General features: G+C 40.6%; 1 protein-coding gene and 1 long non-coding RNA gene across 2 annotated transcripts in view; both read left to right on the forward strand.

The window, feature by feature from the left end:
- LOC103045102 (LHFPL tetraspan subfamily member 7 protein) overlaps positions 1–14997 on the forward strand; it is a 163916-nt gene that overhangs the window by 16571 nt on the left and 132348 nt on the right. The gene's annotated exons all lie outside the window — the stretch shown is intronic.
- On the forward strand, positions 10383–13732 carry LOC125799416 (uncharacterized). Its single transcript, XR_007438317.1, has 3 exons — positions 10383–12035; positions 12108–12323; positions 12467–13732. It is a non-coding gene; the product is annotated as an uncharacterized LOC125799416 (long non-coding RNA).

The following is a 14997-nucleotide window of genomic DNA, read 5'->3' on the forward strand; positions in this document are numbered from 1 at the left end:
GACACAGGCTGCGTTTCTTCATCCTTTATACTTAGCATTTATAAGAATGTTTTTCAAAATGGTGTTTAAGGTGTCAGTGTGTGTGAGAAATGGGCAGGCACTTTGCATAGGTGGTTCAACCTGTTAAACAAGTTAATGTGCCCACATTTCTTTATATACTTTCTTAACCTTTTGTACTTCTCTGAACCAGTGGTGATTCATGGCTTAATTCCTTACCAGGTTGCATTGCTTTGCATGCAGTTTTTGTTAATCCTTAGAAATCCTTACATGCAGTATGTTACTAAACATTCGTAGATACTTGCTCATCAATTTTTATTCTGAACTTCCTTTACAGTAGTAATAAACCACTTCTACTGTGAATATACTGTAGGCCTGTCTGATAATTACATTATCATGCCATAAATAACGCAATTAATGTACATGTTTTGCTGACCTTGATGTTGCATATTGTGTTAAATGCCAGATTATCACATTTTATGAAAACACAGAATATATTATTGCGGACTGTTACTGCATTTCAGTCAAACAAGATGCAGTTTCATCAGAGATTCCTGTGGTTACACATTCCACATTCACAATTGTGCTGTCCCCTCGCTTTATTTGATGTTAGTACAACTGTTTTAGTGTGTTACTTATCTGAGAACCTTCAGTGAGCAAGCTGACCCCTGGTTGCAGGGGTGTCTTTTCACATTCAATGCCCTATCTAGACCACAAATTTACTGTCAGAGACAAGTGTAAAATGATAACTAGAGAACTAGAATAGCATATATAGATACAACCATAGGTACCAGGTTGGCAGTACTTCACAAAAGCTGCGTTCCAAGCCAAGGATTCATTTGAGGTAAGGCGTCACATTGGTAGGACTGTCCTATGAAGGATCATTCTTACTTGCATATTGATCACAAACACATATATATATATATATATATATATATATTTACATTTATACATGTATTTTTCATAATGCAAAACTACCATTTCAGAACAAATTTTACTCTGGATACTTTATTTTGTGCTGTTTTTCGAACAATTTTCATGGTGCTGGTTAATGGTTCATGGTGCGTGTAACCAAGATCCATGAAGGATACATCAGCTGCTTCCTTAAAATTACTCAGAATGATGGATATATTTCTCTGCTGTTTGTGAAGGGTCTTTCAGTTTAAAAGAGTTTTTTTTATGATGTCACAGCCAATCTTAACTGCAGCCTAGGCTTTGGAACGTATGTAAAATGTAGGTAAACATAGACAGGTATGCATAAACAAGTTATAACAAGTAAAAGGTCCTGAGAATTAGTATTCTGAAGAGGCGCATAGTAAGAGAGAGTTTGTAACTGGACAAGGATGCCCTCTGGGAAGTGTAGTAAAGGAACTTAATGTAGACAAAAAGCCTGGAGACCTGACAGCACTGAGAAAAATAAAAAAGGATAAGAAAGCAGTTAAAATTCAAGTCATTTAATTTCGCCAAAATCATTTATAATAATATTATTTGACAGCATATCAAATGAATAGTTGTAGTAATGTCCTTCAAAATATTTGCTTAACCCTTATGAATCAGTGGTTTCTAAACAGTCTTTCAGAAGTTTTAAAACGTGCATGGGAAAGGTGAGTATTCAGGCTTACTCATTCATCACATAAGGTTCAGACTGCCATAGCAACAACAAGGGCAGCAAGTCAAAGTTCTATTACCTGTTTATTTTTAGATATAGCACCTTTTACTATCTTTTATGAAGCTTTGCAGCTGAAAAGGACTACTTCTATTAATGCCTCTATTCAATCATAGGGTCCTTAGGGGAACAGGAGTAACCAAGGATGTGCCTACCCGATTTCATGCTGACTATGGCAGACAATCCAATCTGAAAGCAATTTAACCTGTGTAATAGAAAGAACCTGCTGCATTTGTCACATGGACTACATTCATTGGTTGTGGAATTTTATAGACAATAGGTCTTTTTAGCCTCCAGTGCATCTTTTGGATTTGCCTGACCCAGCTAAGAAGTGGCTTCAAAATGAATGATAAGTTTTATCTTGAAATAAACAAAAATAAGATTTATGTAAGGAGGATTTATGGTGCGTTCTAAGATGAGAGCTCTTTTCTACATGGAGAAGATCAGTGAAGGATACGTCTGGTCTCTGAAGTTCACATTTTAGGAGCTAATGAGGGTAACAAGTATGGCTTGACAACATGGCCAAAAAATAATTTGGTTGATATGAATTCTGATATGGAAATGAACAGTATAAAAGCAGACACTTTATTAGTATTTATCATATTATTTTGACACAAAGACAAAATGCATAATCAGTAACAGATTCTTAAAAATTGCTGTTCAAATGCACTTTTATGTTTAGTACAGTGATTTTTATTCCGTTTTTACTTCCCAGCATCCAATGTAACAGGATTTTTACACTCTCTGTAATGAAATGTTCAGTTTGGTCAGCGTTCTTTAGGTACTGAAAATATCCTTGATATGCATATTCATTACGAAGATAATTAAAATATTATACAATTGTGTTATATTGCCCAGCTCTGGTAACAATAAATGAAAGCTTGCATTGAGTTTATACCAGATGCAACTGAACTACCATTCACATGTGCCACATTTTGTGTTCGTTGCTATTACTTTAAATTATTTTTGCTGTTTGGTTGTCTAGAATCTTGACTTTCACTGAAAGCTAAGGTTTAGGATAAGATTTTATTTATTCTCCTGGAAAGCTGCAGTTTTGGAGACACCAGACTCTTGCATGACAGTGAGGAAATGCTATGCATAGCAAGTATTTGCGTAGGCTATAACTGTATTAAAAATGCTTCACAAAAATAACAAATTGTGATTTTCTTTATTACGTGTCAGTGGAGTGCACTTGCAGAATTATAGCAGGTCGCATCAACACCCACTGCTTTCCCTGAGTATCTGCTTCTCATTGATTTTCCACTCTGCCATTGTGACATTCAAGACCCTGTTAGCAGTGCAGCCTGGCAGCTTGCAGGAAGGGGGAAAAACAGGATTTTTAACTTATGAAAAATAAATAGAGAAAAGCAGAGAAAGGCTGACGGAGAGAGGAAGAAGAAGCAGGGAAAGCTATAGAGAGCACAGAACATGACTAAGAGCTAAAAGTCTTGGTGAGAAAGAACGGAAGGTGTAGGTCAGAAGTGAAAAGACGTTGATGAAAAGCAAGAGTGTGGCAGATGGAGGGAAGGAAAGATTGAAGGACAGAATGAGCAGAGACTTCCTCTCGGTGGAGGAGAGAATGCTGAGTCGCTGCTTTGGCTGTAGCCGCTGTCCATTCGTTAAGCGGCTTGTCAGCTCCTCTAGCTCTGCGGGAGACGCAGTGGGTAGTTTATGTATTGATTGAGCCACAAGCCCAGAGCCATTTTTTTAGTGTAACTGATTGTTCACTTGGCTTGATGTATAGAACCCAGCCACTGCCACAAGCTACTTTCCAAACTCATGGACACACACACAAATACATGCACATTGGTGGAGTAAATATAATAAATATAGTTCAGGCTGCCACTGATGTTTAATTTTTTCAAATAATTAAAAAGTTATTTGCATTATTACACTAATTGTTGCACTTGCTCTACAGCTCTACATAATAATGTAATAAAGATGCAAGTTCTTATATAAATATCTAATGTAATTTTCCATTTTGTCAGTTTTGACTTTTCACATAATTCTTTGGCAAAACAATTTGAAAGATGAATAGCATTAAAAAAATACATTTTTTATTGTATTTTGTGGACTTTCATCGTGTTAACCAGAATTTAACAAATTATACAATGTTTAATCATATGCATAATAATAAAAATATATATTGATACAAATATTGCATTATGTGTGGTGATTATAAAACTTACTGATTATAAAATTGTACTTATAGAACTTTTTAAAACATGAGCTATATTAGTACATGATATCCAGTTTATATGGAGGAAAGTTTATCCTATGCAGTATTGACATGTTTGAAATTAGCTCATATAGCTTATATGAGTCCAGTGCTGTAGGCTTATATTAACTTCTTCAAAAATTCTGATTTTACTGCTAAGAACTTATTCAGGGGAGTAGATAAATCCTTGAAGAGTTTGAGGCTTTGCAGTGCAATCACTCCAGCCCGATGCATTCAGAATTTTGATTATCTCATCCTTCGCCCTCAATTCTGACCAAGGTTTCAGTTTAGAAATGGCATGAGATGCTGGGGTACTATGAGGGATGTTAAGGATGCTGAGGAGGTCTTTTTTAAATTTGACATGGACCACCATCCCAAAGCCTTGCTGAATAAGGCTAGGTGGGCTGGAATAAATGATGTGTGCAGTCAAATTAAGCCAACTTTATATACAGCTTACACCAACACCAGCTGGTACAGTTTATATTAGATGCTGTGGTCTCATAAGAACAGGCGCAGATTTATTGAGCTGGGTATTACACATGCACTTAGACTGAGCCGTCCGTTAATCCTGCTGGTTATGTTGTGGTACAATAACCACGACCTGTAATTTGCCCTGCTGGATAGACCTATTGTTACACAGATGTCACTTCCCCCACACACTCCACAGTCAGAGCTTCAGGCAACAGTCGAGGCTTTTCACTAATTAAAAGTCACATTGTAACAAATTCGTTTGATGAGAAAGGCATTGTGCAGCATATTATTTTTCCCTCTGCTCTTATACCATGTTTAATGAATGGGCCGGCCACAGAGAGCTCAAGGCTAGTTGAGATTCAAGAGATGCTCTTTAAAGCTTTTCCTCCCTACTAAGTCATTATTTTTACAATTTGACTGATGCAACTTTTCTTCCCAGCTTGGCAATTCAGTCTGTAATACTGTTAAACTGCCCAAGCTTCTTCCATAAGCAGACTCCTATAACGATCGCCCCGCTTTTACATGCCTAGGAGCCAATTTCCTCAGGAGCTGTAATAGAATAAAGTATGCGGATACAGTTATTGGATTACATTGAGCTTCATAGTTTTTCTGTAAGAATTGTAGTTTAACCCTGACATAGGTTTCCAGTTGATGTGTACATCTTGCCTGCAATGATTCTTCTCATTTGTAGCACTGAAACAAACATGGACATCTCACCAATATTGGAGATTCTAAACTTTCACATCATGCTTCATTTGTTTTGTGCAAGAAAAAGGAGATATTTCATTTTGAGGTGAACATCCTTTAATTTTGACATTGTGTTATACTTCCTTTACATGCTAAAAAAAGGGTTAGTGTAAGTTTAGTAGCCAGGTGTTGTGGAAAAGCTGTCTGTAAGTGGTTGGTTTGTGACCTGCGACAGTAGTGTGTGCAATCAGGGGGTTGTACTCTACGGCAGCAGGATATGAAAGCATATAATATGATATAAAATAAAATAAAATTAGAGCAAGCTTTACAGCAGAATTTCATTTTTTTTCTAAAATTAGCACACTGTAAATAAACTATAATATAGCAAATGTTAAATGTGCTGTAAGACTTTTGCCATTTGTCGCTAACTACATTATAATTGTAGATTGAAATGTAGAAAAGTGACCAGGGTGCTACACCAATTATTTAGATGTATAAATTTTGATAAAATATTCAAAAATTAGAAGATAATAGAATCCCAGTAACGTAATTGAGTTTGGCAGAAGACTGCTGGTCTAAGAAGCTAGAAACTAGACCAGCTGATGGTTCAGTCTCGCAGTGCCTCTGCTGGATTTCCACTGCTGTTTCACTGCTCCTGATTGTAGTTACTGGTGGAACTCCGGTGCTGATGCCAAGCCTGCTTCTCTTCAAGAGTCTGACAGGAAAATTGACACCTTTCCGGACATCCTCTTCAGGCTGGGCCTTGATCAGCAAAGGCTGCACGGCAGCTCTGGCAGACATGGAAGTGCTTCTGCTAGTTTGTGCACTGTGATGAATTATACACGGCCAGCGCAGGGGAGCAGTGGCAGGCCAGAGCCAGTCATGCATAAATGCAGGAAAGAAATATGCTGCAAGTTGTGGGGGAAAAGTGAAAGAGGTGCACTCAAGGACGGCTCTTCTGAACCTTTGGACCTCTTTGAAATCTTGAAACACACATAAAAATGCTGCATTTTGCCATTGACTTAATCCATTTTAAGACATCAAAGGTAGATAATATCTCGTAAGGTAGATTACGGTTGTTATGTCCAGGCCCTTGCTATCGACTGATTCTCGTTATTCTAAGTCTATGAGCGAATGGAAGAAAGCTGGTGATAGCAGAGCTGTGCTGCTTTGATGAGGAGAGTAGTATTGACCTACTTTGAAAGTACCTGTAAGTGCAGGGAGATGGGGCAGTCTTGTGCTTTTAAAAAACTCTGGGTTTCGTTAGTGAGTTTGGCTCTGCCTTGGGGTTTCTCTCTTTTCCTCAGGCATGTCCACAGGCTGCCCTTCTCTGAGATCTGCACACTGCTTTGCCCTCTGCACTGAATACCTAATTCTATTTGGTGTTTGGGAAGAAACTCTGCTAGATTTTCCCAAAATCATACTTCACGTAGGTGCTATTTTTATACATTGAATCTAGTTGGATACAATTCTTGGTCTTTTGTCTTCGTTTTGCTGTAAAATGTACTTTTCCTCATTAGATTGGATGCAAATAAAATGTTTCTGTAGACTTCTGGATTAATTTTGCAACTATTGTCTTTAGCTGCTTTGGTAGATTAGTTAGCCTGTTCCAATAGCAGCCACACAAGCCCAAGGCATGACACTGCATCCACCATGCTTAAGAGAAGATGACAATAACAAGCATGCGTTCATTTTATGACTTTATTTTCACTTACGCATATGGAGAAATTTGTTTAATATGCACAAACTAACCTTTCATTTGATACCTCTTATTATTATGATGCTGTTCTACAACATGTATACATAAATTCCCCCAATTATACAATCAAATAAAATGCTAAATTGGAAGTTACGTCAGAAGGCCTTGCTACCCAAATTGGACAACTCAGTGGGTGATAATGATCGTCAGTGGTGGCTTCTGGCTACTCCAAAATTGTCTGTACAAACAGAACTCACTTCCACATTCAATGCAGGAGGCCAAACACACATATCCAACAGTTAGTACAGCGTTCTTTAGCTTCTATGGAACATGACAAAAGTCTTGAGACACAACATTAGTTTCTTTCTCATTACATATTGCATGCGACTACTAAATAACTTTAGATTTCTAAATATCTCTGAATATCTACAGCCAGATCTCAAGGCCCAGATCGCTACTGGCCAGTGTTAAGCATGATGGTGGTTGTACTGATGGTTTTAAGTCATAACGTAAGTGTAAGTTATGATGGCGCTCCATCTCTATCCGAACAATACAGTGTCTGGTGTCTCTTAAATGGAATGAATGTAATATTATAGCATAATAGGCACATTAACAAAGTGAATGAATGCTTACTGAGCGCTATATCTTCAGGAGCCAAGTGTATACATTACATTTTATTAGAAACCACACTCTATATCTCTCTTAAGCTCTCACTTTTTCTCTCCCTACCTTCCTCTTTTCTTTTTCTCTCCCTTTATTGCTCTCTTTCGCCCTGCTCTGTGCTCTTTTTGAAAAAGCATGGTAATAATGGAGCTACAATCTCCCTCATTAAACAGCGCTTATGTGTACCCACAGGGTTTATTAATGTCCTACACTAGTAGGGTTCTCTTCGCACTGTGATCCATCGTTTGTTTACTCACCACCAGTCTGGCCCTGTATAATTTTGCCTCTCGCCCCTTCACCAGCATGCTACGTTGCTCTGAATATATTTTAGCGCATTTACATGCGCTGCTCGTTTCCCCCATTGCCTCTTGCAAATTGTTTGCACAACAGAGAGCATCGGAGAAGAAGTGGTCTGGTGCATTTTCTCAGAGTTCTTTTTAAGACTGTCGTTGTGTAGCAGGCCAGAGGGACAGCTGTTTAACCCCAAGGCAGCGTGCAAAGGAAGTGACAAATAATCCAGCCTTCAAAAGACTTTTTCTCCCATTAATGTAAGGCTCTCGCCTGGCTCCGGAGCCATCATGTCATCATTAGCACGCATAGAAAATGCCCCGACGGACCCGAAAACCTCCCATACAAGCTCTGATCCGCCTTGTCATTTTGATTTATTATTTACCCTTCCTTGCCCAAAGTGCATAGGGAGGTTTGCAAAAGGAGAAGCAATCTGAAAAGAAGCAGGAGGAAGAAGAGATGGGCGTGCTTTATCTCTTTTTCTCTCTTCTGTTTTTCGCTTCCTCAGTCCATGCTGGACCCCCACAGGGCATCACTATCCATTCAGTAGCATGTGTGTCAAGGAATGTGGCTGTTTTATTCCTATTAGAGCTAAACAGGACTGTGGCTTAATGCCCTTATTACAATTCAGTCACAATACTGCAGTTCTGTCTAAATTCTAACATACCCAACAGTGAATGAATGACCATTTCAGCATTTATGCAAATACAGTCGTGCTAATTAATGGCTGTTAGAATCTGTTTATTGTTTGCATAATTGGTTTCGCTATTTCTTTAACCCCAATTCACACAACAACAGGCCAGTGTATTATTATCTAATATACAGGCTATTTAGTATTTTGCCAACATTTTGTTAATTTGCAGGATGCTTTATCTCCTTTTAGATTAGACCTGGACAATATAATAACTGTTCCAAAGTGTTCCAAAGGGTTGTGGAGTTAAAGCCAGTTATCTTCAGAAACTTTGTTTGTGAAATTCCCAGTAGGCTGTCATCATTGGCCATCAACTAAGGCTGCATCATATTAACCAAAATTCGATGGTAGTGCTAGCCAGCCTTTAGAATGTAAGCTCTCAGGACATTTTACATAAAAAATAAACACCAAACACTGTTAATTACATTCTAAATAGATTTTGATTTTATGTAAAATGCAATAGACATTACTTCACAAAAGTCTTGAGAAGCCTTGAAGAGAGTTTAAATCTATTTATCACATTAGAATGTTTTTATCATTAGAGAAATTAAAGTTTATTAAAAATGCTAGTTAGAAAAGTTATAGAAGAATACAGGTTTGGTTTCTGATTTCTATGTGCACTCCATCAAGTATATGGTGTTATTCAGGTTTCAGTTAATTAGAGATGGATGAGTTAGACTGTAGATTATAGATATTGGTATAAAGGTATATAGATATATATATTAGGACTGGATGGTGACTGCCACTAAAATGGTTAAGCTGACACACTTACAATTACTATTAATTAACTATTATTAATTAACATGTCAATAGTAGCCAACTAATAATTAAGATTTGTGAATTGTTTTCTGTAAAACACATTGTGCAGTAAGACAGTAAAGACTTACCAACTGATATGTATAATGTTCAAAAGATGTATATATGTATATACCATTGCAAATACGTTTTCCCTGGGTAATTATTAAATCCAACCTGGTTACAGCTTAATAACGTAGTAATAAAGATACTTTTCACTTGTAGTTACTGTTTTAGCAGCTATTGCCTTAAAGGCTTATCAAAGTTATGGTAGTAGTACATGGAACAGCCATAGCACTAGCACTACCTGCCTTATATCGATTAGGTCCCCCTTGTTTTGTTTTGGCCTGGTCAACTAGCCATCACAATTTGTTATAGCCCTAGAGGCTCAGATCCTAATGCTTGTTCTTTTTTCATGCTTTTATACATTAACTTTAAGAACTGAATATGTATGCTGCCTAATTTATCCACTCTTGACAGATGCAACTGTAGATGAAGATTAATTAATATATTTTCTTTACTTATTGTTAATCAGCTAATGTTGTGGTTGATCTGTGTATGTATTCTCACAATTAATATTATCAAATTGTTAGTAAATAGGGCTCAGAGTGGTCCAGTGCGCTGCCACTATGATCAGGAGTTCGCCAGTTCGAATCCTGTTCATGTAGCTTGCCATCGGCTACTGGAGCCCTGAAAGAGTATAATTGGTCTTGCTCTCTCTTGGTGGGTAGGTGGCACTCTCTCCTCACATCACTCCAAAAGGTAATGTTTGCAGCATAAGGCGTCTGTGAGCTGATGTATCTGAACCAAGCCGCTGTACTTTCCTCCGAGCGCGCTGGCTACTTGGCAATGATGCGTCAGCAGCAGTTCGAAAAGAGGCGGTTTCTGACTTCACATGTATCGGAGGAGGCATGTGCTAGTCTTCACTCTCCTGGTGTTCATCACCAGTGATAGGGAGAGTCCTAATGAGTCTGTTGGTAATTGGCCATGTAAATTGAGGAGAAAATGGGAAAGAAATAGAAATTTTGCTATAATGAACCCCGCCTACGCGATGCGGGGAGGGGAACTGTGATGATGTTGCTTGGGGTACAGTTCAGAACAGCTTGAGACGGTTCTCAAGCCAGGTCCCCCCCCCCCCCCCCGCAGCTAGGAGTAATGAAGATGAGTGATGAAGATGAGAGTGAAGATGAGGGTGGTGATGGGGTGGAGGTGGGTGCGAGGTCGAAAGTCGCGTAGGTGAGCGCCTGGAAGGTATATATATAGGACCAGGGGGAGGAGCACGGGAAATTGAGGCGTGGTTCATATCCCAAAATTTTGTTAATTCTTAACAACACTTTGCTATAATGAACCCCGCCTACGCGATGCGGGGAGGGGAACTGTGATGATGTTGCTTGGGGTACAGTTCAGAACAGCTTGAGACGGTTCTCAAGCCAGGTCCCCCCAAAAAGAGGAAAGTGGGAGGACCAGCGGCCGAATCTGAACTGAAAGGAGGTTAGCCATGGTGAGAGACTGAAGTCTTCAGCAGAATTTCATAAGATCTTTAACAGCGTTTCAGGGGTGGTATGAGTGAAAATGACTTAATAGTAGATGGTATACAGAGTTAGCAACATCCTCGTGATAAAATTGCAGTCCAGTATAAGCTTGACTGAATGGGGAGTTAGACAGGTTTCGTGGCAAGGTGAGTTTTGTTCTCGACAAAGGAATGTGACGACCATGTAAATTTAAATCGACTACTAGGTTATGACACCTGCTCCCGTCTGAGTTCAAAGTTTCTGGTCATTCAGCTGCGTACAGGGGTTGAACTCATGAAGTCTTTGATGGTCTGACTGTTCCTTTTGGCCTGACGTGTTCATATGTTCCATAAATCAAGGAAGAGAAGCCTGAAGAGAGTCCTGCGTAGTCCCCCCCAAAAATAAAAATTGAGCAACAGGCAGGACCAAAGTTAGTCTCAGCAGTAGGGGTGGCGCCCGAACAAAGAACACGGACACCAGATGGGATGCAAACGGCAGGCGGAGAGAAGCGTTGACTGAAGAATGCATCACGGTCCGTCGACATATAGGACATTTTGGGGGCCCCCTCCTGGAGGCGCAAAATGGTTTAGTCCGCCCGATAGCTACCGGCTTCAGGTGTACCATCAGTGAGCCCAGATTTAAAGACCTGGGGGCTAGAGGCATCCTGCTGCCCAAAGCAAGAAATCAGGTTATCGAAAGAAAGGAAGGAAAAAGAAAGAAGGCAGAAAGAGGGCAAGCAGCTGATGGTGGCTTTCTTTCCCGAAGGTAAACCGAGTTTGCTTGTTAAGCAAAAGTCCAATTAAAGTAAATGTAGTTCACTCCAGACATTTGCTGCTGATATTTTATGCTCGCATTAGCTTAACTAGTTGCCAAACAGGTAAAAGACATTGAGCCTCCTAACGTAAGATATCAACATTAACCAGTTTATAAACAAACAGTGGATAACTGTTAATTGTTAAATAACTGATCTCGATTTTAATCAAAAGGGCCCAGAATTTGCTGCTACGCCCCTGGGTCCGCCTCGCCGGCAGTGATCGAGGTAACAGAGAAAAGAATCGAGGGAACAGAAAGGAGCCATAGCGGCCCTTAACAGAAAATATACATTAGTAAAGCCGAGCGTAGGGGTCCGCCTCGTCGGCAGTGATGGAGGTAACAGAGAAAAGAATAGAGGTAAGAGAAAGAATAGAGGGCAGAAAAGAGAGCCGCCGCGTTCCTTTAAAATAAATGTACATTAGTAAAGCCGAGCGTAGGGGTCCGCCTCGCTGGCATTGATAGAGGTAACGGAGAAAAGAAATAAATGTACACAGTAAAGCCGAGCGTAGGGGTCCGCCTCGCTGGCATTGATAGAGGTAACAGAGAAAATAAATAAATGTACATAGTAAAGCCGAGCGTAGGGGTCCGCCTCGCTGGCATTGAAAGAGGTAACAGAGAAAAGAAATAAATGTACATAGTAAAGCCGAGCGTAGGGGTCCGCCTCGCTGGCATTGATAGAGGAAACAGAGAAAAGAAATAAATGTACATAGTAAAGCCGAGCGTAGGGGTCCGCCTCGCTGGCATTGATAGAGGAAACAGAGAAAAGAAATAAATGTACATAGTAAAGCCGAGCGTAGGGGTCCGCCTCGCTGGCATTGATAGAGGTAACGGAGAAAAGAAATAAATGTACATAGAAAAGCCGAGCGTAGGGGTCCGCCTCGCTGGCATTGAAAGAGGTAACAGAGAAAAGAAATAAATGTACATAGTAAAGCCGAGCGTAGGGGTCCGCCTCGCTGGCATGATAGAGGAAACAGAGAAAAGAAATAAATGTACATAGTAAAGCCGAGCGTAGGGGTCCGCCTCGCTGGCATTGATAGAGGTAACAGAGAAAAGAAATAAATGTACATAGTAAAGCCGAGCGTAGGGGTCCGCCTCGCTGGCATTGATAGAGGTAACAGAGAAAAGAAATAACTGTACACAGTAAAGCCGAGCGTAGGGGTCCGCCTCGCTGGCATTGAAAGAGGTAACAGAGAAAAGAAATAAATGTACACAGTAAAGCCGAGCGTAGGGGTCCGCCTCGCTGGCATTGATAGAGGTAACAGAGAAAAGAATCGATGTAACGGAAAGAATAGAGGGCAGAAAAGAGAGCCGTCACCTTCCTTCATGGTAAAAGTACGTAGTAAAGCCGGGCGTAGGGTTCCGCCTAGCCGGCTGGAATCGAGGAAACAATTAATCAAATTGAGGGAACAATAAATTTAAATCTGTGAAACAATGAAATAAGATTAAGGGAACAATGAAATAAATTGAGGGAACAACAAAAATAAAGGAAACAATGAATACAAATGAGGAATCGAATTAAAGGAAACAAAAAGTAAATAGAGGGAAACAACAAATTAAATCTAAATGTGAATTAGAATGACGGAACGATGAGTAAATCGAGGGAACAATAAATTAGAGGGAACAATAAAATAAATCAAACATTGAAATAGATCGGGAACAGTGGAATAAATCGAGGAAACAAATTAAATAGAGGGAACGATAAATAAATCGAACAGAGAAATAGACCGAGGAAACTGAGAAATAGATCTAGTTAACAATGAGCAGATGGAAACAATTAAATAGAGGGAACAATTAAATCGAACTGAGAAAAGATCGAGGGAACTGAGAAATAGACCGAGGTAACGATGAGCGGAGGAAAACAATTAAATAGAGGGAACAATAAATTCAAACGAACAAGAAATAAATCGAGGGAACTGAGAAATAGACCGAGGTAACAATTAAATAGAGGGAATGATAAATTAAATCGAACGAAGGAACTGAGAAATAGACCGAGCCAACACTGAGAAGAAACGATTAAATTGAACAGAGAAATAGATTGAGGGAACTGAGAAAAAGACCGAGCTAACAATGAGCAGAGGGAAACAATTAAATAGAGGGAACAATGAATTAAATCAAACAGACATAGATCGAGGAAACTGAAAGATCGAGGAAACAGTGAAAGATTGAGACAACCGTGAAATAAATTAAGGGAAAATTAATAAAGGGAACAATTAAATAAATAGAGAGAACAAAAATTAAATAGAGGAAATGGAGGGAACAATAAATAAAGTTGAACAGTGAAACAGATCCAGGGAAGGATGAATAAATCAAGTAAATAATACATTAAATAGAGGGAGCAATAAAATAAATCGAGGAAAGAATACATTTAATAGAGGAAATTATAAATTAAACCGAGGGAACCGTGTATTAATTTGATATTAGATCGGTCTCACCGGCAGGGAGGGAGGGTGGCCGCGCTGTCTAAGAGCCAAGCAATCGCGCTGGGAGACGCCTGCGCTGAACCAGGGATCCGACGAGACGTGCAGCGGCGCCGGCAAAGACCCGGGCAGCGATGCTGGCGATGAGCCAGGGATCCGACGGACCGAACCGAATAGCTGGCTGCGCCGAGTATTTTAAGCTGGCAGTGAGCCAAGTATTCGTAGAGTCGAAACGGGTAGCTGGCTGGCTGGCTGCGTCGAGTGGTTTAGCTTGTGCTGAGTCAAAGATCCGAAGAGCCGAACCAGGTAGCTGGCTGGCAGCGCCGAGTAGATTAGCTTGCGCTGAATCAAAGATCCGAAGAGTCGGACCCGGTAGCTGGCTGGCAGCGTCGAGCAGTTTAGCTTGCGCGCTGAATCAAAGATCCGAAGAGTCGGACCGGGTAGCTGGCTGGCAGCGTCGAGTAGATTAGCTTGCGCTGAATCGAAGATCCGAAGAGTCGGACCCGGTAGCTGGCTGGCAGCGTCGAGTAGTTTAGCTTGCGCTGAATCAAAGATCCGAAGAGTCGGACCCGGTAGCTGGCTGGCTGCGTCGAGTAGATTAGCTTGCGCTGAATCGAAGATCCGAAGAGTCAGACCCGGTAGCTGGCTGGCTGCGTCGAGTAGATTAGCTTGCGCTGAATCGAAGATCCGAAGAGTCGGATCCGGTAGCTGGCTGGCTGCGTCGAGTAGATTAGCTTGCGCAGAATCAAAGATCCGAAGAGTCAGACCGGGCAGTTGACACGCTGAATCAAGTTGCTTTAGCTGGCGCCGGTGCTGAAGCGTGGAATCAGCGAGTAGAGTCCGGCAGGTAAAGTGCTGGGCCGGGCATCTGACCAGCTGAGCCGGGGAGACCACGGAGCGCAGCCTGGAGTGCGATGAGAGCGGCAGAGGAAAAGCGGATAGAGAACAGCTCGAAATCCGAGGCAACCAGATCAAGGCCCAGGGCGGCAGGATCGTCACGTGCGAGGTCGGAAGTCACGTGCGAGGTCGAAAGTCGCGTAGGTGAGCGCCTGGAAGGTATATATATAGGACCAGGGGGAGG

The sequence above is a fragment of the Astyanax mexicanus genome, chromosome 1 (assembly GCF_023375975.1).
Source record: "Astyanax mexicanus isolate ESR-SI-001 chromosome 1, AstMex3_surface, whole genome shotgun sequence".
NCBI lineage: Eukaryota > Metazoa > Chordata > Actinopteri > Characiformes > Acestrorhamphidae > Astyanax > Astyanax mexicanus.